Source organism: Eleutherodactylus coqui, unplaced genomic scaffold, assembly GCF_035609145.1.
Source record: "Eleutherodactylus coqui strain aEleCoq1 unplaced genomic scaffold, aEleCoq1.hap1 HAP1_SCAFFOLD_44, whole genome shotgun sequence".
NCBI lineage: Eukaryota > Metazoa > Chordata > Amphibia > Anura > Eleutherodactylidae > Eleutherodactylus > Eleutherodactylus coqui.
The window spans coordinates 161,905-185,208 of NW_027101695.1; positions in this window are offsets into that span (position 1 = coordinate 161,905).

Below are 23,304 nucleotides of genomic sequence, written 5' to 3' on the forward strand. Positions count from 1 at the left end.
GGCAAAAGGAGGGGGATTTAACTTGTATTACTTTTTTTCCCTAATCTCCCTACAAATTTTTTCACAAAAGTTATGCAATACATTATATATACCCAAAAATGATGCCATCAAAAAGTACAACTTCTCCAGCAAAAAACAAGCCCTCACATGGCCGTGTCAATGGAAAAATGAAAAAGTTATAGCTCTTGGAACGCGACTGCAAAATTAGTTAAAATTAAATGATTGTCCAATTTAAAAAAACCTGCCCTGATGGGCACGACAGGGGGGTAGGAAACCCGCCACTCAAGGGGTTAATGTTTTCCACCTATCATAAATAGAGAGTGGGTCACGGCTTATCTTGGCCGACAGCAAGTGTGTGTAAAGTGCTGATATTAGTCCTCTAGGTCCCTGTAATTTAAGAATACCTACTGTTGGGTATTTGGAGATTTTGGTAGAATTCGGTGGAAATTCTGCATTCAAAGCATGTCTCAACTGAAAGTACCTGAAAAGTTGAAGTCTAGGTACTTTTAGATTCTCTCGTAATTGTATATAGGACAGCAGTATATTATCCTCGTATATATCTCCTAGAGTTTGTATCCCTAGTTTAACCCAGTATCCAACACCCTGCATCATCTTGAGTGAGGGCAAAGTAGGGTTATTCCATAAAGGAGTGTCAGTCATTGTATCTGTGTATTGTTGGATACGCTTTGCTGCGCGCCACACAGGGCCACTTTATGCATGGTTATAAGTCTTGATGATTTTCTAAAATCTGGATGTTCCAAAAACCCAATTAGATTCTGACCCTCTAACTCATCGGCTAGGTAATGATCTGTGATTGGCATCTCTTCCCAAAATGAACCAATCCCTGAGATTACGTAACTGTCTTGCTATGTAATACACTTTAAAGTCGGATAACGCCATTCCGGCTTGGTTTTTAGGGCGTTGTAGTGCAGTGAGTTTAAGCTTGGAGTGAGACGGGCCCCAAACAAATCTAATACCGACAGTTTAAGGTTTGGAAGAAACTTTCTGGAACTTTAACCGACATATGTTGTAACGAATATAAACATTTGGGTTGGATTACCATCCTAATAAGGTTTATACGACCTGCCACGGATATAGGTAATTTCCACCAGGCCTTCATTTTCGTTTGTATTAGGTTTTGCAGCGGACTTGTAGTTTTTATGGTCTTGCACTATATTAATTCCTACATACTTGAATTTGGTTATTTCCAATAGACCACAGGCTGACACATCAGAAATTGTGGTCGCGTTTTGGGCTGTATACATTATTGCAGATTTGGACCAGTGTATATAAAGTCCAGAATGTTGAGAGAGAGTCTATTATCTCAAGGGCTTGTGAGAAGGAATGCTCTGGGTTACGGAGGAAAAGAACCATATCATCTGCATATAGACCAACTTTACTCTCTCTACCCCTCCAACTCACTCCCGTAACCGCAGAAGTATTGCGCAAACGGATGGCCAGTGCCTCAATTGCTATTGCAAAAAGGGAGGGAGACAAAGGACATCCCTGACGCGTCCCCCGAGACAGTAGAAAGTTCGCCGAAGATATACCGTTTACTATAACGTTGGCTGTGGGGGATTCATACAGTAACCTGATCCACCCTAGGAATCGGGACCAGAAACCAAAATGTATCAAACATGCCTCCAGGAAACTCCACTCCAATGAGTCAAATGCTTTTTTTGTATCTAGTGACACTACTGCCCAAGGCATATCATGCAGTCTCCCTATTTATACAATTGTTTGGACTCTGCGTATATTTATTGTGGTTGATTTTCCGGGCATAAACCCTATCTAGTCTTCATGGATTATGGAAAGGATTACTTGGTTAAGTCTAGTAGCCAGTATTTCTGTCAATATTTTATAATCCACATTAGGCAGTGATATTGGCCTATATGAGTCACAATTATCGGGTTCTTTACCAGGTTTCAACAACGCGATTATAGACGCTTTATAAAAGGAGGGTGGGAGGGAATTTCCCTGATAAACCCGCTGCAGAGTATCATATAGTATTGGAGAAAGCTGTTCTATATATTTATGATCTACCCCCAAGAGGAGGCCATCTGGCCCAGGGGACTTATTTAGTGCCATATCCATGATAGCTTGATGGATTTCCTCTAATGTTATTGGGGCATCTAAGGCCTCATGTCAACGGGGAAAATCAGGCCCGCTACGGATTCTCCATGGAGAATCCGTAGCGGGTCCCTCCTCCCCCGCGGACATGAGCGCTGAAAATAAGAATAAACTTACCCGCAGAGGACCGGGCAGGTCTTCTCTTCTTCGCGGCCGGATCTTCTTTCTGCGGCCTGCGGATGTGCCCGGCATGTCGGCGGCGTGCCGCTCGAATGCGCCGGGCACATCCGCTGGGCCGAAGAAAGAAGATCTGGCCGCGAAGAAGAGAAGACCTGCCCGGTCCGCTGCGGGTAAGTTTATTCTTATTTTAGGTCTCCCGCAGATCCGGACGGCTTCTATAGGCTTCAATAGAAGCCTGCGGGAGCTGTCCCCACGGGAGACCCGCACGAAAATGGAGCATGTCCGGATTTTTTCATGCTCCATATTTTTTTTTATTCACTTTTATTGACCATCCGCAGGTATTCACCTACCGGCGGGTGGTCAATGTATCCTTATGGGGTGCGGATCCGCGGGCGGGAGAAGAGTTAAAATCCGCTGCGGATTTTCATTCTTCTTTTCCCCGTAGACATGAGGCCTAATAGTGCTATTTGTTCAGCAGAAAGGGACGGGAAGGCAAGGTCTTCTAGATAGGCCAAATTATCCAACATCGACATTTCACTTGTTGAAGTATATAGATTGGTATAGTATTCCCTAAACCTGGTTGTTATAGATTGGGCCTCCGTGAGTATCCGTCCATCAGCCGCTTTAATTGTGAGGACAGAGTTGGTTAGCCCGTTTTGTTTCATTAATTGGCCAAACGGGGACTCGACTGGTTACCCATTTCTAAAAAATATTGCCGCGTAAAGAAGATTTTCCATTTGGTTTTAACATGTAATTAATGTCTAAGTAAGCTAAGTAATCCTAGCCAGCTTGTTTTGTTGGTGTCTGTAGGGTTCGCTATGTATTGTTTTTCGGCCTCTGCTGTCTGCTCCTCTAACAGAAAGTCAGCTTGGGAAGTAGATCTTTTTATGCAGGATATTGGTGATTTAAAACAACCTCTAAGGTAAGCTTTTAGTGTATCCCATATTAAGGCATTTCTCGTATCTTCTTCATGGATTTGGAGGAATGTGGTTATTTGATCTGGTATCCGGTCATTTGATCCTATTAGCTTAAGCCAAAAGAGATTAAGCTTCCAGGTCGGGGCAAAATACTGTCCTGGGAATTGTAATTTAAGGATGATTGGTTTATGATCAGATACTCCCCGAGTGCCATGAACTATTGAGGTTAAGTAGAGGGCAAGTGTTTGGAGAGCCAAATATGTATTCTATTCGAGAGAGAGACCTGCTCCCAGGAGACTGACAAGTGTACTCACATGTGTAGGGTGTGTTTATTGAATAAATTGGAGTTTTTCATTGGATCAAGTAGGATTGACCTACAAAAAGGGAGGTAGTAGAGGATATTATAAAGGGTCTACTGACTTAGCTATCAGTTACCCTCCAGCAACCTATTGTCACTATTTCCACTAAACTATTTTTGCTTGTAGCTAGGTTAGGTCCTCTTATGCTGCGCTGACTTGGGTCTTACATAGAGCTGATCTGGAGATAAATCATCCATTTATCTCCAGGTGTCTCTGCCCATCCTGCTGGCTCCCATTGTTCCTTTTCCCCCTTGATTGCCTGCTTTTGTAACTGAATCAACGGGTCATAATCCACAAGGGGTGAGGTCTGAGGGGGTACCTGTACCACCCCAAGCCCTGAAGGATCAATCTGGTTGTATTCACAGCCTTCTCAGCCAGGTGATATCTGATTGCCTCTTTTGAGCCATCCTTAGAGTGGCCTTTTGTTATGGAGTGGCTTTCAGGCCACTCTTTTGGGCAGCAGGAGGGTTTCCATCAGTGCCTTCACACCTTTACTGTTTTTAATTGGTTTTTTCATTTGCTTGTCAAGAATGACCTTGCTTTCCAGATGGGTCCATGGTAATCAGTAATGCCAAAGGCATAGTATGAGTCCTTGTAGTCCGTGTCTTCTTGAGCATGCTTGCATGCTTCTTCCAGAGCTCGTAATTCTGACTGACATGTGAGATGGAAGGGGTTCGGCTTTGGCCACAACATAACCTGTTTAGAACCTGCCTGCTTGACCATACCACAATGCATCCACAAAGAGTGTAAAATCAGGGTTGTCTAATGACTGATCAACAACATGACTGAATCCCCTGTCTCCCGGGCCATTAGCTTGTGCATGGTCATGTGTATCAGGCTGAAAGGAAAACTGTAAAATGATTATTTGCTTTTGCAGCAGCAGCTGGTTGTCATTGTGTTAAGGCACTCTGCCCCCCCCCCCCCGAGCGCCAGGTGGGGTGCCCTGATCTTCCCGCACCCCACTGTCCCTGTCTACTTGCCTCAGCCCTGGCTAACCACAGGCGGACAACTGGACGGCGGTCCCTGCACTGGCTAGGGACCTGGCGACTGACAAGATGTGACTAACTGATGGAGGGAACAGAGTGCCGACAGAGAAGGCAGATGGAAATGACCAACAGAAAATACAGAGAAAGCAAAGCTGGAAATGGAAGCTGACAGGCAAACTAGAGGGTGAACTAAGACTTAGCTGCAGAAAGGACCGACTAGATGCTAGCAGAACCAATAACTGGCAGTGAGCTCAGGTCACTGCCAGCCTTAAAACTGCAAGCCTCCGCCCAGGGGCGGAGAGTGAGAGGAGCCGACTCTCCCACTGCTGCATAAGAAAGGTGGATGAGTGCGGGCGGCACCCTACGGGCGGACACGCCCATGCCGCCGCACACTGGCTGCCCCACGCCGCCGGGAGAGCCCCGACTCCAGAGCTCCAGGACGCCGGAGCCGACAACGGAGCGGCGCGCGCCGACCACGGGACCTTGCACCGCCATGCATGGTAACAGTTATTATTGAAGGGGATAGAATTTACAACTTCATTATCATGTCAAAATCTAGTAATAACAAAAGATACAACGTAGAACTTCATTATAATGCTATATAGAACTCCATTATGATGTCATAATGTAATGTAAAACTGCATTATGATGTCATAATCTACTCATAGTAGGGGGTAGAACTTACAACTCCATTATGATGTCACAATCTAGTAATAACAAAAGATACAATGTAGAATTTCATTATAATGTAGCATAGAACTCCATTATGATGTCATAATGTAATGTAAAACTGCATTATGATGTCATAATCTATTAATCGTAGGGGATAGAATTTACAACTCCATTATTATGTCACAATCTAGTAATAGCAAAAGATACAACATACAACGTAATTATAATGTAATATACAGCTCCATTATGTCATAATGTGAAACTGCATTATGCCGTCTTAATCTATTCATAGTAGGGGATAGGATTTACAACTCCATTATGATGTCACAATCTAGTACTATTAAAGGATACAACGTAGAACAACATTATTATGTAATATAGAACTCCATTATGATGTCATAATGTAAAACTGCATTATGATGTCATAATGTATTTATAGTAGGGGGTAGAATTTACAACTCCATTATGATGTCACAATCTAGTAATAACAAAAGATACAATGTAGAACTTCATTATAATGCTATATAGAACTCCATTATGATGTCATAATCTACTCATAGTAGGGGGTAGAACTTTAAACTCCATTATGATGTCACAATCTAGTAATAACAAAAGATACAATGTAGAACAACATTATTATGTAATATAGAATTCCATTATGATGTCATAATGCAAAACTGCATTATAATGTCATAATCTATTAATGGTAGGGTATAGAATTTACAACTCCATTATGATGTCACAATCTAGTAATAACAAAAGATACAACGTAGAACAACATTTTTATGTAATATAGAACTGCATTATGATGTCATAATCTAAAACTGCATTATGATGTCATAATCTATTAATAGCAGGTGATAGAATTTACAACTCCATTATGATGTCACAATCTAGTAATAACAAAACATACAATGTAGAACTTCATTATAATGTAGTATAGAACTCCATTATGATGTCATAATGTAAAACTGCATGATGATGTCATAATCTATTCATAGCAGGTAATAGAATTTACAACTTCATTATGATGTCACAATCTAGTAACAACAAAAGATACAACGCAGAACAACATTATTATTAGAGATGAGCGAACACGTTCGGCTCCGCCCCTTTTTCGCCCGAACACCGAACTTTGCGAACACTTCAGTGTTCGGGCGAAAAAGTTCGGGGGCCGCCGTGGCAGTAGCGGGGAACAGGGGGGAGCCCCCTCTCTCTCCCTCTCCCCCCCACTCCCCGCCGCACCCCCCCGCGCCGCCGCGCATCTCCCCGCCCCCCGGCGGCACCCGGACACTTACGCGCGAACACTGCAGTGTTCGGCAAAGCCGGTGTCCGGGTGCGGATGTGTCCGTAACGGACATGTTCGCTCATCTCTAGTCATAATCTATTCATAGCAGGTAATAGAGTTTACAACTCCATTATGATGTCACAATCTAGTAATAACAAAAGATAGAATGTAGAACTTCATTATAATGTAGTATAGAACTGCATTATAATGTCATAATGTAAAACTGCATTATAATGTCATAATCTATTCATAGCAGGTAATAGAATTTACAACTCCATTATGATGTCACAATCTAGTAATAACAAAAGATACAATATAGAACATTATTATGTAATATAGAATTCCATTATGATGTCATAATGCAAAACTGCATTATGATGTCATAATGTATTCATAGGGGATAGAATTTACAACTCCATTATGATGTCACAATCTAGTAATAACAAAACATACAACATAGAACAACATCATTATGTAATATAGAACTCCATTATGATGTCATAATGTGAAACTGCATTATGACGTCATAATCTATTCATAGTAAGTGATAGGATTTGCAACTCCATTATGATGTCACAATCTAGAAATAACAAAAGATACAATGTAGAACATTATTATGTAAGATAGAACTCCATTGTGATGTCATAATGTAATGTAAAACTGCATTATGATGTCATAATTTATTCATGGTAGGGGGTAGACTTTACAACTCCATTATGATGTCACAATCTAGTAATATTAAAAGATACAACATAGAAAAACATTATGTAATATAGAACTCCATTATGATGTCATAATGTAAAACTGCATTATGATGTCATGATGTATTTATGGTAGGGGATAGAATTTACAACTCCATTATGATGTCACAATCTAGTAATAACAAAATATAGAATGTAGAACTTCATTATAATGTAGTATAGAACTGCATTATAATGTCATAATGTAAAACTGCATTATAATGTCATAATCTATTTATAGCAGGTAATAGAATTTGCAACTCCATTATGATGTCACAATCTAGTAATAACAAAAGATACAATGTAGAACAACATTATTATGTAATATAGAATTCCATTATGATGTCATAATGCAAAACTGCATTATGATGTCATAATGTATTCATAGTGGATAGAATTTACAACTCCATTATGATGTCACAATCTAGTAATAACAAAACATACAACGTAGAACAACATCATTATGTAATATAGAACTCCATTATGATGTCATAATGTGAAACTGCATTATGACGTCATAATCTATTCATAGTAAGTGATAGGATTTGCAACTTAAAATTTACAACTCCATTATGATGTCAGAATCTAGTAATAACAAAACATACAACATAGAACAACATCATTATGTAATATAGAACTCCATTATGATGTCATAATGTGAAACTGCATTATGACGTCAAAATCTATTCATAGTAAGTGATAGGATTTGCAACTCCATTATGATGTCACAATCTAGAAATAACAAAAGATACAATGTAGAACTTCATTATAATGTAGTATAGAACTGCATTATAATGTCATAATGTAAAACTGCATTATAATGTCATAATCTATTAATAGCAGGTGATAGAATTTACAACTCCATTATGATGTCACAATCTAGTAATAACAAAACATACAATGTAGAACTTCATTATAATGTAGTATAGAACTCCATTAGGATGTCATAATGTAAAACTGCATGATGATGTCATAATCTATTCATAGCAGGTAATAGAATTTACAACTCCATTATGATGTCACAATCTAGTAACAACAAAAGATACAACGCAGAACAACATTATTATGTAATATAGAACTCCATTATGATGTCATAATCTAAAACTGCATTATGATGTCATCTATTAAGAGCAGGTGATAGAATTTACAACTCCATTATGATGTCACAATCTAGTAATAACAAAACATACAACGTAGAACAACATCATTATCTATATATATAAAATTGAATGTATGTCTGTCTGCGTGCGTGCGTGTCTGTCTGTCTGCGTGTCTGTCTGTTTGTCCTTTATGCGCTACTACACCATTCATCCGATCGCCATGAAACTTTGGGAAGTTGTTGAATACACTCCTGGGAAGATTATAGGCATAGTACAACTATCCTACGATAAATGGCGCGCGCGCGAGCGTCGTCGAAAGTTACGACCCCCCACGTAGATCGAATAAGTAAGCCACCTGCTATTGTGATGTCATCACTGCCATTGTGATGTCATCAACATCGGACGCCCTTGAACATGCCCCAACATGTTCTATAAAGCTGCATTGTGATGTCATTAAGGCTCTATTATGACACGTACAGCACGCCAGCCATTTACAGTCAGTCTCCATTGGAGTTGGAAGTGGGTAAACAAGTACTAGGATATCTTCCTAAGAAGCCACAGCAGCCGGATAAATTGTATGTTCCACCCAACGGCTATTTTATTCAGCCCGCAAGGGGGAAGCAGCGGCCTACAAAATCTCATTCAGGTAGGTAGGTTCAGTTCTTGGAGGTTGGGGAATGCTTATGGGCAAGGCCTTATGTCTCATCCCAACTCGATTATTCAATTCTAAGCGCAAAAGAATTAGCGTCCAAATTTTATGTACGGAATTTAATTCTCTCACTTCCCAATTTCATAGAAACTTGAAATTTGGCATGAGCATTGATTATGTCATAAATGGGAAAAGCTAATCGGTCCCAACTTGATTATTCAATTCAAAGCGCCAAAGAATTAGCGTTCAAATTTTACGTACGGAATCTAATTCTCTCATTTTCTGATGTCATAGATAGATAGATAGATAGACTGTATGCAATAACCCTGATAGACAGATAGATAGATAGATAGATAGATAGATAGACTGTATGCAATGACACGTACAGCTTGGAACCATAAATACTAGAGCACGCCAGCCATTTACAGTCAGTCTCCATTGGAGTTGGAAGTGGGCAAACATGTACTAGGCTATCTTCCCAAGAAGCCACAGCAGCCAGATAAATTGGATGTTCCACACAACGGCTATTTTATTCAGCCTGCAAGGGGGAAACAGCGGCCTACAAAGCTTATTGGTCGCTGCTGCCGTCATTTTTAAAAAAGGTACGCTCAGTTCTTTCATGGAGAACAATGTTTAGTGGAGAACTCGCTTATTGGATACAATGTTGCGAGCTGGGCAAAACCCCTAGAATAATCCACGGCACACAGGCAGACAAGCAAAGTGTAAATAACTGGATTGGATAGCTGCGCTAAAATTCTTGCTTGGTTGCTATTTCTTATACTGCTGAGGTAACATAAAAGCTGTGCTGTGATTGGTTGTTATTTCCTATACCCCTGAGGTAAAATAAAAGCTGCACTGTGATTGGTTGCTATTTCTTATACTGCTGAGGTAACATGAAAGCTGCTGTGCTGTGATTGGTTGTTATATATTATACCGCTGAGGTAACTTGAAAGCTACGCTTTGATTGGTTGTTATCTAGATATATAAAAACGAATGTATGTATGTATGTATGTCTGTCTTCGCAGCAACGCGCGACGGGTACGCTAGTGTAATATAAAACTCCATTATGATGTCATAATGTGAAACTGCATTATGACGTCATAATCTATTCATAGTAGGGGATAGGATTTACAACTCCATTATGATGTCACAATCTAGTAATTACAAAAGATAGAATGTAGAACTTCATTATAATGTAGTATAGAACTGCATTATGATGTCCTAATGTAAAACTGCATTATGATGTCATAATCTATTCATAGCAGGTAATAGAATTTACAACTCCGTTATGATGTCACAATTTAGTAATAACAAAAGATACAATGTAGAACAACATTATTATGTAATATAGAACTCCATTATGATGTCATAATGCAAAACAGCATTATGATGTCATAATGTACTTATGGTAGGGGATAGAATTTACAACTCCATTATGATGTCATAATTTAAAACTGCATTATGATGTCATAATGTATTCATAGGGGATAGAATTTACAACTCCATTATGATGTCACAATCTAGTAATAACAAAACATACAACATAGAACAACATCATTATGTAATATAGAACTCCATTATGATGTCATAATGTGAAACTGCATTATGACGTCATAATCTATTCATAGTAAGTGATAGGATTTGCAACTCCATTATGATGTCACAATCTAGAAATAACAAAAGATACAATGTAGAACATTATTATGTAAGATAGAACTCCATTGTGATGTCATAATGTAATGTAAAACTGCATTATGATGTCATAATTTATTCATGGTAGGGGGTAGACTTTACAACTCCATTATGATGTCACAATCTAGTAATATTAAAAGATACAACATAGAAAAACATTATGTAATATAGAACTCCATTATGATGTCATAATGTAAAACTGCATTATGATGTCATGATGTATTTATGGTAGGGGATAGAATTTACAACTCCATTATGATGTCACAATCTAGTAATAACAAAATATAGAATGTAGAACTTCATTATAATGTAGTATAGAACTGCATTATAATGTCATAATGTAAAACTGCATTATAATGTCATAATCTATTTATAGCAGGTAATAGAATTTGCAACTCCATTATGATGTCACAATCTAGTAATAACAAAAGATACAATGTAGAACAACATTATTATGTAATATAGAATTCCATTATGATGTCATAATGCAAAACTGCATTATGATGTCATAATGTATTCATAGTGGATAGAATTTACAACTCCATTATGATGTCACAATCTAGTAATAACAAAACATACAACGTAGAACAACATCATTATGTAATATAGAACTCCATTATGATGTCATAATGTGAAACTGCATTATGACGTCATAATCTATTCATAGTAAGTGATAGGATTTGCAACTTAAAATTTACAACTCCATTATGATGTCACAATCTAGTAATAACAAAACATACAACGTAGAACAACATCATTATGTAATATAGAACTCCATTATGATGTCATAATGTGAAACTGCATTATGACGTCAAAATCTATTCATAGTAAGTGATAGGATTTGCAACTCCATTATGATGTCACAATCTAGAAATAACAAAAGATACAATGTAGAACATTATTATGTAAGATAGAACTCCATTGTGATGTCATAATGTAATGTAAAACTGCATTATGATGTCATAATCTATTGATGGTAGGGGTAGACTTTACAACTCCATTATGATGTCACAATCTAGTAATATTAAAAGATACAACGTAGAAAAACATTATGCAATATAGAACTCCATTATGATGTCATAATGTAAAACTGCATTATGATGTCATGATGTATTTATGGTAGGGGATAGAATTTACAACTCCATTATGATGTCACAATCCAGTAATAGCAAAAGATAGAATGTAGAACTTCATTATAATGTAGTATAGAACTGCATTATAATGTCATAATGTAAAACTGCATTATAATGTCATAATCTATTCATAGCAGGTAATAGAATTTACAACTCCATTATGATGTCACACCCTAGTAATAACAAAAGATACAATGTAGAACAACATTATTATGTAATATAGAATTCCATTATGATGTCATAATGCAAAACTGCATTATAATGTCATAATCTATTAATGGTAGGGTATAGAATTTACAACTCCATTATGATGTCACAATCTAGTAATAACAAAAGATACAACGTAGAACAACCTTTTTATGTAATATAGAACTGCATTATGATGTCATAATCTAAAACTGCATTATGATGTCATAATCTATTAATAGCAGGTGATAGAATTTACAACTCCATTATGATGTCACAATCTAGTAATAACAAAAGATACAATGTAGAACTTCATTATAATGTAGTATAGAACTCCATTAGGATGTCATAATGTAAAACTGCATGATGATGTCATAATCTATTCATAGCAGGTAATAGAATTTACAACTCCATTATGATGTCACAATCTAGTAACAACAAAAGATACAACGCAGAACAACATTATTATGTAATATAGAACTCCATTATGATGTCATAATCTAAAACTGCATTATGATGTCATCTATTAAGAGCAGGTGATAGAATTTACAACTCCATTATGATGTCACAATCTAGTAATAACAAAACATACAACGTAGAACAACATCATTATCTATATATATAAAATTGAATGTATGTCTGTCTGCGTGCGTGCGTGTCTGTCTGTCTGCGTGTCTGTCTGTTTGTCCTTTATGCGCTACTACACCATTCATCCGATCGCCATGAAACTTTGGGAAGTTGTTGAATACACTCCTGGGAAGATTATAGGCATAGTACAACTATCCTACGATAAATGGCGCGCGCGCGAGCGTCGTCGAAAGTTACGACCCCCCACGTAGATCGAATAAGTAAGCCACCTGCTATTGTGATGTCATCACTGCCATTGTGATGTCATCAACATCGGACGCCCTTGAACATGCCCCAACATGTTCTATAAAGCTGCATTGTGATGTCATTAAGACTCTATTATGACACGTACAGCACGCCAGCCATTTACAGTCAGTCTCCATTGGAGTTGGAAGTGGGTAAACAAGTACTAGGATATCTTCCTAAGAAGCCACAGCAGCCGGATAAATTGTATGTTCCACCCAACGGCTATTTTATTCAGCCCGCAAGGGGGAAGCAGCGGCCTACAAAATCTCATTCAGGTAGGTAGGTTCAGTTCTTGGAGGTTGGGGAATGCTTATGGGCAAGGCCTTATGTCTCATCCCAACTCGATTATTCAATTCTAAGCGCAAAAGAATTAGCGTCCAAATTTTATGTACGGAATTTAATTCTCTCACTTCCCAATTTCATAGAAACTTGAAATTTGGCATGAGCATTGATTATGTCATAAATGGGAAAAGCTAATCGGTCCCAACTTGATTATTCAATTCAAAGCGCCAAAGAATTAGCGTTCAAATTTTACGTACGGAATCTAATTCTCTCATTTTCTGATGTCATAGATAGATAGATAGATAGACTGTATGCAATAACCCTGATAGACAGATAGATAGATAGATAGATAGATAGATAGATAGATAGACTGTATGCAATGACACGTACAGCTTGGAACCATAAATACTAGAGCACGCCAGCCATTTACAGTCAGTCTCCATTGGAGTTGGAAGTGGGCAAACATGTACTAGGCTATCTTCCCAAGAAGCCACAGCAGCCAGATAAATTGGATGTTCCACACAACGGCTATTTTATTCAGCCTGCAAGGGGGAAACAGCGGCCTACAAAGCTTATTGGTCGCTGCTGCCGTCATTTTTAAAAAAGGTACGCTCAGTTCTTTCATGGAGAACAATGTTTAGTGGAGAACTCGCTTATTGGATACAATGTTGCGAGCTGGGCAAAACCCCTAGAATAATCCACGGCACACAGGCAGACAAGCAAAGTGTAAATAACTGGATTGGATAGCTGCGCTAAAATTCTTGCTTGGTTGCTATTTCTTATACTGCTGAGGTAACATAAAAGCTGTGCTGTGATTGGTTGTTATTTCCTATACCCCTGAGGTAAAATAAAAGCTGCACTGTGATTGGTTGCTATTTCTTATACTGCTGAGGTAACATGAAAGCTGCTGTGCTGTGATTGGTTGTTATATATTATACCGCTGAGGTAACTTGAAAGCTACGCTTTGATTGGTTGTTATCTAGATATATAAAAACGAATGTATGTATGTATGTATGTCTGTCTTCGCAGCAACGCGCGACGGGTACGCTAGTGTAATATAAAACTCCATTATGATGTCATAATGTGAAACTGCATTATGACGTCATAATCTATTCATAGTAGGGGATAGGATTTACAACTCCATTATGATGTCACAATCTAGTAATTACAAAAGATAGAATGTAGAACTTCATTATAATGTAGTATAGAACTGCATTATGATGTCCTAATGTAAAACTGCATTATGATGTCATAATCTATTCATAGCAGGTAATAGAATTTACAACTCCGTTATGATGTCACAATTTAGTAATAACAAAAGATACAATGTAGAACAACATTATTATGTAATATAGAACTCCATTATGATGTCATAATGCAAAACAGCATTATGATGTCATAATGTACTTATGGTAGGGGATAGAATTTACAACTCCATTATGATGTCATAATTTAAAACTGCATTATGATGTCATAATGTATTCATAGGGGATAGAATTTACAACTCCATTATGATGTCACAATCTAGTAATAACAAAACATACAACATAGAACAACATCATTATGTAATATAGAACTCCATTATGATGTCATAATGTGAAACTGCATTATGACGTCATAATCTATTCATAGTAAGTGATAGGATTTGCAACTCCATTATGATGTCACAATCTAGAAATAACAAAAGATACAATGTAGAACATTATTATGTAAGATAGAACTCCATTGTGATGTCATAATGTAATGTAAAACTGCATTATGATGTCATAATTTATTCATGGTAGGGGGTAGACTTTACAACTCCATTATGATGTCACAATCTAGTAATATTAAAAGATACAACATAGAAAAACATTATGTAATATAGAACTCCATTATGATGTCATAATGTAAAACTGCATTATGATGTCATGATGTATTTATGGTAGGGGATAGAATTTACAACTCCATTATGATGTCACAATCTAGTAATAACAAAATATAGAATGTAGAACTTCATTATAATGTAGTATAGAACTGCATTATAATGTCATAATGTAAAACTGCATTATAATGTCATAATCTATTTATAGCAGGTAATAGAATTTGCAACTCCATTATGATGTCACAATCTAGTAATAACAAAAGATACAATGTAGAACAACATTATTATGTAATATAGAATTCCATTATGATGTCATAATGCAAAACTGCATTATGATGTCATAATGTATTCATAGTGGATAGAATTTACAACTCCATTATGATGTCACAATCTAGTAATAACAAAACATACAACGTAGAACAACATCATTATGTAATATAGAACTCCATTATGATGTCATAATGTGAAACTGCATTATGACGTCATAATCTATTCATAGTAAGTGATAGGATTTGCAACTTAAAATTTACAACTCCATTATGATGTCACAATCTAGTAATAACAAAACATACAACGTAGAACAACATCATTATGTAATATAGAACTCCATTATGATGTCATAATGTGAAACTGCATTATGACGTCAAAATCTATTCATAGTAAGTGATAGGATTTGCAACTCCATTATGATGTCACAATCTAGAAATAACAAAAGATACAATGTAGAACATTATTATGTAAGATAGAACTCCATTGTGATGTCATAATGTAATGTAAAACTGCATTATGATGTCATAATCTATTGATGGTAGGGGTAGACTTTACAACTCCATTATGATGTCACAATCTAGTAATATTAAAAGATACAACGTAGAAAAACATTATGCAATATAGAACTCCATTATGATGTCATAATGTAAAACTGCATTATGATGTCATGATGTATTTATGGTAGGGGATAGAATTTACAACTCCATTATGATGTCACAATCCAGTAATAGCAAAAGATAGAATGTAGAACTTCATTATAATGTAGTATAGAACTGCATTATAATGTCATAATGTAAAACTGCATTATAATGTCATAATCTATTCATAGCAGGTAATAGAATTTACAACTCCATTATGATGTCACACCCTAGTAATAACAAAAGATACAATGTAGAACAACATTATTATGTAATATAGAATTCCATTATGATGTCCTAATGCAAAACTGCATTATAATGTCATAATCTATTAATGGTAGGGTATAGAATTTACAACTCCATTATGATGTCACAATCTAGTAATAACAAAAGATACAACGTAGAACAACCTTTTTATGTAATATAGAACTGCATTATGATGTCATAATCTAAAACTGCATTATGATGTCATAATCTATTAATAGCAGGTGATAGAATTTACAACTCCATTATGATGTCACAATCTAGTAATAACAAAAGATACAATGTAGAACTTCATTATAATGTAGTATAGAACTCCATTAGGATGTCATAATGTAAAACTGCATGATGATGTCATAATCTATTCATAGCAGGTAATAGAATTTACAACTCCATTATGATGTCACAATCTAGTAACAACAAAAGATACAACGCAGAACAACATTATTATGTAATATAGAACTCCATTATGATGTCATAATCTAAAACTGCATTATGATGTCATCTATTAAGAGCAGGTGATAGAATTTACAACTCCATTATGATGTCACAATCTAGTAATAACAAAACATACAACGTAGAACAACATCATTATCTATATATATAAAATTGAATGTATGTCTGTCTGCGTGCGTGCGTGTCTGTCTGTCTGCGTGTCTGTCTGTTTGTCCTTTATGCGCTACTACACCATTCATCCGATCGCCATGAAACTTTGGGAAGTTGTTGAATACACTCCTGGGAAGATTATAGGCATAGTACAACTATCCTACGATAAATGGCGCGCGCGCGAGCGTCGTCGAAAGTTACGACCCCCCACGTAGATCGAATAAGTAAGCCACCTGCTATTGTGATGTCATCACTGCCATTGTGATGTCATCAACATCGGACGCCCTTGAACATGCCCCAACATGTTCTATAAAGCTGCATTGTGATGTCATTAAGACTCTATTATGACACGTACAGCACGCCAGCCATTTACAGTCAGTCTCCATTGGAGTTGGAAGTGGGTAAACAAGTACTAGGATATCTTCCTAAGAAGCCACAGCAGCCGGATAAATTGTATGTTCCACCCAACGGCTATTTTATTCAGCCCGCAAGGGGGAAGCAGCGGCCTACAAAATCTCATTCAGGTAGGTAGGTTCAGTTCTTGGAGGTTGGGGAATGCTTATGGGCAAGGCCTTATGTCTCATCCCAACTCGATTATTCAATTCTAAGCGCAAAAGAATTAGCGTCCAAATTTTATGTACGGAATTTAATTCTCTCACTTCCCAATTTCATAGAAACTTGAAATTTGGCATGAGCATTGATTATGTCATAAATGGGAAAAGCTAATCGGTCCCAACTTGATTATTCAATTCAAAGCGCCAAAGAATTAGCGTTCAAATTTTACGTACGGAATCTAATTCTCTCATTTTCTGATGTCATAGATAGATAGATAGATAGACTGTATGCAATAACCCTGATAGACAGATAGACAGATAGATAGATAGATAGATAGATAGATAGACTGTATGCAATGACACGTACAGCTTGGAACCATAAATACTAGAGCACGCCAGCCATTTACAGTCAGTCTCCATTGGAGTTGGAAGTGGGCAAACTTGTACTAGGCTATCTTCCCAAGAAGCCACAGCAGCCAGATAAATTGGATGTTCCACACAACGGCTATTTTATTCAGCCTGCAAGGGGGAAACAGCGGCCTACAAAGCTTATTGGTCGCTGCTGCCGTCATTTTTAAAAAAGGTACGCTCAGTTCTTTCATGGAGAACAATGTTTAGTGGAGAACTCGCTTATTGGATACAATGTTGCGAGCTGGGCAAAACCCCTAGAATAATCCACGGCACACAGGCAGACAAGCAAAGTGTAAATAACTGGATTGGATAGCTGCGCTAAAATTCTTGCTTGGTTGCTATTTCTTATACTGCTGAGGTAACATAAAAGCTGTGCTGTGATTGGTTGTTATTTCCTATACCCCTGAGGTAAAATAAAAGCTGCACTGTGATTGGTTGCTATTTCTTATACTGCTGAGGTAACATGAAAGCTGCTGTGCTGTGATTGGTTGTTATATATTATACCGCTGAGGTAACTTGAAAGCTACGCTTTGATTGGTTGTTATCTAGATATATAAAAACGAATGTATGTATGTATGTATGTCTGTCTTCGCAGCAACGCGCGACGGGTACGCTAGTGTAATATAAAACTCCATTATGATGTCATAATGTGAAACTGCATTATGACGTCATAATCTATTCATAGTAGGGGATAGGATTTACAACTCCATTATGATGTCACAATCTAGTAATTACAAAAGATAGAATGTAGAACTTCATTATAATGTAGTATAGAACTGCATTATGATGTCCTAATGTAAAACTGCATTATGATGTCATAATCTATTCATAGCAGGTAATAGAATTTACAACTCCGTTATGATGTCACAATTTAGTAATAACAAAAGATACAATGTAGAACAACATTATTATGTAATATAGAACTCCATTATGATGTCATAATGCAAAACAGCATTATGATGTCATAATGTACTTATGGTAGGGGATAGAATTTACAACTCCATTATGATGTCATAATTTAAAACTGCATTATGATGTCATAATGTATTCATAGGGGATAGAGTTTACAACTCCATTATGATGTCACAATCTAGTAATAACAAAACATACAACGTAGAACAACATCATTATGTAATATAGAACTCCATTATGATGTCATAATGTAAAAACTGCATTATGACGTCATAATCTATTCATAGTAGGGGATAGGATTTACAACTCCATTAAGATGTCACAATCTAGTAATAACAAAAGATACAATGTAGAACAACATTATTATGTAATATAGAACTCCATTGTGATGTCATAAAGTAAAACTGCATTATGATGTCATAATCTATTCATGGTAGGGGATAGAATTTACAACTCCATGATGATGTCTTAATCTAGTAATAACAAAAGATACAATGTAGAACTTCATTATAATGTAGTATAGAACTCCATTATGATGTCATAATGTGAAACTGCATTATGACGTCATAATCTGTTCATAGTAGGTGATAGGATTTACAACTCCATTATGATGTCACAATCTAGTAATAACAAAAGATACAATGTAGAACTTAATTATATTGTACTATAGAACTCCATTATGATGTCATAATGTAAAACTGCATTATGATGTCATAATCTATTCATGGTAGGGGATAGTATTTAAAACTTCATTATGATGTCAGAAATTAGTAGTAAGAAAAGATACAACGTAGAGCAACATTATTATCTATATATATAAAATTGAATGTATGTCTGTCTGCGTGCGTGCGTGTCTGCGTGTCTGCGTGTCTGCGTGTCTGTTTGTCCTTTATGCGCTACTACACCATTCATCCGATCGCCATGAAACTTTGGGAAGTTGTTAAGTACACTCCTGGGAAGATTATAGGCATAGTACAAATATCCTACGATAAATGGCGCGCGCGAGCGTCGTCGAAAGTTACACCCCCCCCCACGTAGATCGAATAAGTAAGCCACCTGCTATTGCGACCACTGAGGTTTTGTAGGCCGCTGCTTCCCCCTTGCAGGCTGAATAAAATAGCCGTTGTGTGGAACATCCAATTTATCCGGCTGCTGTGGCTTCTTGGGAAGATAGCCTAGTACATGTTTGCCCACTTCCAACTCCAATGGAGACTGACTGTAAATGGCTGGCGTGCTCTAGTATTTATGGTTTCAAGCTGTACGTGTCATTGCATACAGTCTATCTATCTATCTATCTATCTCCATATCTATCTGTCAGGGTTATTGCATACAGTCTATCTATCTATCTATCTATCTATCTATCTATCTATGACATCAGGAAATGAGAGAATTAGATTCCGTACGTAAAATTTGAACGCTAATTCTTTGGCGCTTTGAATTGAATAATCGAGTTGGGACCCATTAACTTTTCCTATTTATGACATAATCAATGCTCGTGGCAAATTTCAAGTTTCTATGACATTGGGAAGTGAGAGAATTAAGTTGGGATGAGACATAAGGCCTTGCCCATAAGCATTCCCCAACCTCCAAGAACTGAACCTACCTACCTGAATGAGATTTTGTAGGTCGCTGCTTCCCCCTTGCGGGCTGAATAAAATAGCCGTTGGGTGGAACATACAATTTATCCGGCTGCTGTGGCTTCTTGGGAAGATAGCCTAGTACTTGTTTACCCACTTCCAACTCCAATGGTAATTGGCTGGCGTGCTCTAGTGGTTCCAAGCTGTACGTGTCATAATAGAGCCTTAATGACATCACAATGCAGCTTTATAGAACATGTTGGGGCATGTTCAAGGGCGTTCGATGTTGATGACATCAGTGATGACATCAGAATAGCAGGTGGCTTACTTATTCGATCTACGTGGGGGGGGTGTAACCTTCGACGACGCTCGCGCGCGCGCCATTTATCGTAGGATATTTGTACTATGCCTATAATCTTCCCAGGAGTGTACTTAACAACTTCCCAAAGTTTCATGGCGATTGGATGAATGGTGTAGTAGCGCATAAAGGACAAGCAGACACGCAGACACGCACGCACGCAGACAGACATACATTCAATTTTATATATATAGATAAAAGTCCATTATGATGTCATAATGTAAAACTGCATTATGATGTCATAATGTATTTATAGTAGGGGATAGAGTTTACAACTCCATTATGATGTCATAATGTAATATAAAACTGCATTATGATGTCATAATCTATTCATGGTAGGGGATAGAATTTACAACTCCATTATGATGTCACAATCTAGTAATAACAAAAGATATAACGTAGAACAACATTATTATGTAATATAGAACTCCAGTATGATGTCATAATTTGAAACTGCATGATGATGTCATAATCTATTCATAGCAGGTAATAGAGTTTACAACTCCATTATGATGTCACAATCTAGTAATAACAAAAGATACAATGTAGAACTTCATTATAATGTAGTATAGAACTCCATTATGATGTCATAATGTAAAACTGCATTATGATGTCATAATGTATTTATAGTAGGGGATAGAGTTTACAACTCCATTATGATGTCATAATGTAATATAAAACTGCATTATGATGTCATAATCTATTCATGGTAGGGGATAGAATTTACAACTCCATTATGATGTCACAATCTAGTAATAACAAAAGATATAACGTAGAACAACATTATTATGTAATATAGAACTCCAGTATGATGTCATAATTTGAAACTGCATGATGATGTCATAATCTATTCATAGCAGGTAATAGAGTTTACAACTCCATTATGATGTCACAATCTAGTAATAACAAAAGATACAATGTAGAACTTCATTATAATGTAGTATAGAACTCCATTATGATGTCATAATGTAAAAATGCATGATGATGTCATAATCTATTTATGGTAGGGGATAGTATTTAAAACTCCATTATGATGTCACAAATTAGTAATAACAAAAGATACAATGTAGATCTTCATTATAATGTAACTAGCGTACCCGTCGCGCGTTGCTGCGAAGACAGACATACATACATACATTCGTTTTTATATATCTAGATGACGGCAGCAGCGACCACTGAGGTTTTGTAGGCCGCTGCTTCCCCCTTGCAGGCTGAATAAAATAGCCGTTGTGTGGAACATCCAATTTATCCGGCTGCTGTGGCTTCTTGGGAAGATAGCCTAGTACATGTTTGCCCACTTCCAACTCCAATGGAGACTGACTGTAAATGGCTGGCGTGCTCTAGTATTTATGGTTTCAAGCTGTACGTGTCATTGCATACAGTCTATCTATCTATCTATCTATCTATCTATCTATCTATCTATCTATCTATCTATCTATCTATCTATCTATCTATCTCCATATCTATCTATCAGGGTTATTGCATACAGTCTATCTATCTATCTATCTATCTATCTATCTATCTATGACATCAGGAAATGAGAGAATTAGATTCCGTACGTAAAATTTGAACGCTAATTCTTTGGCGCTTTGAATTGAATAATCGAGTTGGGACCCATTAACTTTTCCTATTTATGACATAATCAATGCTCGTGGCAAATTTCAAGTTTCTATGACATTGGGAACTGAGAGAATTAAGTTGGGATGAGACATAAGGCCTTGCCCATAAGCATTCCCCAACCTCCAAGAACTGAACCTACCTACCTGAATGAGATTTTTTAGGCCGCTGCTTCCCCCTTGCGGGCTGAATAAAATAGCCGTTGGGTGGAACATACAATTTATCCGGCTGCTGTGGCTTCTTGGGAAGATAGCCTAGTACTTGTTTACCCACTTCCAACTCCAATGGTAATTGGCTGGCGTGCTCTAGTGGTTCCAAGCTGTACGTGTCATAATAGAGCCTTAATGACATCACAATGCAGCTTTATAGAACATGTTGGGGCATGTTCAAGGGCGTCCGATGTTGATGACATCAGTGATGACATCACAATAGCAGGTGGCTTACTTATTCGATCTACGTGGGGGGGGTGTAACTTTCGACGACGCTCGCGCGCGCGCCATTTGTCGTAGGATATTTGTACTATGCCTATAATCTTCCCAGGAGTGTACTTAACAACTTCCCAAAGTTTCATGGCGATCGGATGAATGGTGTAGTAGCGCATAAAGGACAAACAGACACGCAGACACGCAGACACGCACGCACGCAGACAGTCATACATTCAATTTTATATATATAGACTAGCGTACCCGTCGCGCGTTGCTGCGAAGACAGACATACATACATACATTCGTTTTTATATATCTAGATGACGGCAGCAGCGACCACTGAGGTCTTGTAGGCCGCTGCTTCCCCCTTGCAGGCTGAATAAAATAGCCGTTGTGTGGAACATCCAATTTATCCGGCTGCTGTGGCTTCTTGGGAAGATAGCCTAGTACATGTTTGCCCACTTCCAACTCCAATGGAGACTGACTGTAAATGGCTGGCGTGCTCTAGTATTTATGGTTTCAAGCTGTACGTGTCATTGCATACAGTCTATCTATCTATCTATCTATCTCCATATCTATCTATCAGGGTTATTGCATACAGTCTATCTATCTATCTATCTATCTATCTATGACATCAGGAAATGAGAGAATTAGATTCCGTACGTAAAATTTGAACGCTAATTC